The sequence below is a fragment of the Marmota flaviventris genome, chromosome 10 (assembly GCF_047511675.1).
Source record: "Marmota flaviventris isolate mMarFla1 chromosome 10, mMarFla1.hap1, whole genome shotgun sequence".
Classification (NCBI taxonomy): Eukaryota; Metazoa; Chordata; class Mammalia; order Rodentia; family Sciuridae; genus Marmota; species Marmota flaviventris.
Genome location: NC_092507.1, coordinates 48,867,374 through 48,869,349, shown reverse-complemented (window position 1 = coordinate 48,869,349; position 1,976 = coordinate 48,867,374). Strand labels below are relative to the sequence as shown.

General features: G+C 39.6%; 1 non-coding gene across 1 annotated transcript; it reads left to right on the top strand.

Annotated features, from left to right (window-relative positions):
* The first annotated feature begins 236 nt into the window (after window positions 1–236).
* Window positions 237–317, top strand: LOC114100376 (small nucleolar RNA SNORD51). Its single transcript, XR_003584056.1, has one exon. It is a non-coding gene; the product is annotated as a small nucleolar RNA SNORD51 (small nucleolar RNA).
* Window positions 318–1,976: the final 1,659 nt, after the last annotated feature.

Genomic DNA, 1,976 nt, shown 5'->3' with positions numbered 1-1,976 from the left:
ATAGATTCATGAGTCAATAGATTTTTATTTTGGGAAGTGTGGCTAGAGTTTTGCATTTTCTATTATTATTTTCTGTTTTGTATGAGCAATCATTGCATGACACACCTCCTCCAAATACAGTAGTTTAAAGTAACCCGTGTAGCTACTGTCATGATTCTGTGGGTCAGGAATTCATAGAGTGCTATGAGAATGACTTCTAACTGCTGCATGATGAAGCCTCAGTAGATAAGACTTGAATGGTCATATGATGAATAGAATCAAATCACCATCTGTCAGATGAGTTCATGATGGATTTGCTTTTATCTTATAAGGATCATAAGGAAATAAAAAAGACTTGAACATCTGTGGTGGCTCAGATAGCTCAGATTCTGGGACTAAAACAATGGGCTGTAGTTTCCACTAGTAAGATGGCTCCTTCAAACGTGTCCCTGGTACCTGGTTTGTGATGACTCAGAGGAGGGACTCACTGGGGGCATCAGTGTGAACTTCCCCATGTAACCGAGGTTTCCCACAGCCTGCTGGCTTGGTTTCAAGAAGTGTCCTAGGAGGAAGCATTAGAGAAGTGAGCAGGCCATGAAAACCAGGTGAATCTTCATGGACATTTGTGGTCCAACTCTGAGATCCCATAGTACCAAAGAATCAAGGAGAGGAGATTCAGAACTCATCAGTTATTAAGAGAGATCTCAGAGAATTTGTGGGCATTTAAAAAAATACAAACAAGAAAAACAATTCATATATGTCTTCTTTTTGTATCCAGGCTCACCGCTGTAACACCTTATTTTAATATCTCAAAACACACCTCCTCCAGGAAGCTCTCACTGATCTTCTTTATTTTACTCAGAGCTCCTTTAGTAAAAGGCAAAAACTTTATTTGAATGAAAGAGAAAGAATATTCATCTTAATCCTTGTTCTTTTGATGCTGATGATGGAAATTTCTAGCAGAAACTTGGACACATCTATGCATTACATAGCCATAGATGTTGTAAGCTGAAAGGAATTTGAGAAATGATCTAGTCAATGTATTGTGGATTCAGTTCAAAAGACCTTAATTAAATTTAATTCTATGACAGTCTTTATGCAATGTGCGAAGGATGCAAAGTTGAGCTAAATGCATGGAATATGCATACAAGAAATTTATAATCTAGGGAAGTATTTCTGAAAACATCATTTGAAAACTTGGGTTCCAGATAATGCTAATCATTTTATGAAAAAAATTGTGTTACCAAATAAATTTGTGGAATCCTAGGTTCAGTAAAATGAAATAATGAAGCATATTCTTTAAAAAGTTTTTTTGTAGTTGTAGGTGGACAGCATGTTTTTATTTTGTTTATTTTTATGTGGTGCTGAGGATCCAATGCAGTGCCTCACATGTGCAAGGCAAGCACTCTGCCACTGAGCTACAAGCCCATCTCAAAGCATGCTGAGTGATATTCCATTGTGTATATATATATACACCATAGTTTCTTTATCCATTCATCTATTGAAGGACATCTAGGTTGCTCCCACAGTTTAGCTATTGTGAATTGGCTGCTATAAACACTGATGTGGCTGCATCACTATAGTATGCTGATTGTAAGCCAGACTAGGCAATTTAGCAAGACCCTATCTCAAAAAGAGCTGGTGATGTAGCTCAGTGGTTCAGCACCCCTGGGTTAAATCACCAGTATTGGGGGGTTAATTTGGAGAGCCAGAGGGAATGAACTATTGAGAGTGATTTTATGTGGGAGCCAAGATCTTGGAGCATCAGAATCATGGTGGGTGAATAGTACAGGTCCCACTCCTTCACTCCTGCCTCCCAACACAGTTCTTTTGGGATTCCCTTGTTACTGTCTGCCCATGGATACTGCCACGGATACACACAGAGCCACTGTCAGCCCCGCCCTCAGAGCACACAGCCTGGAAACCTCCAGGGAGAATCTTTGTCAGGCAAGTGCAGCATTCCATACTAGCCTGGTTCCACTTTTCCCTCATCCTCA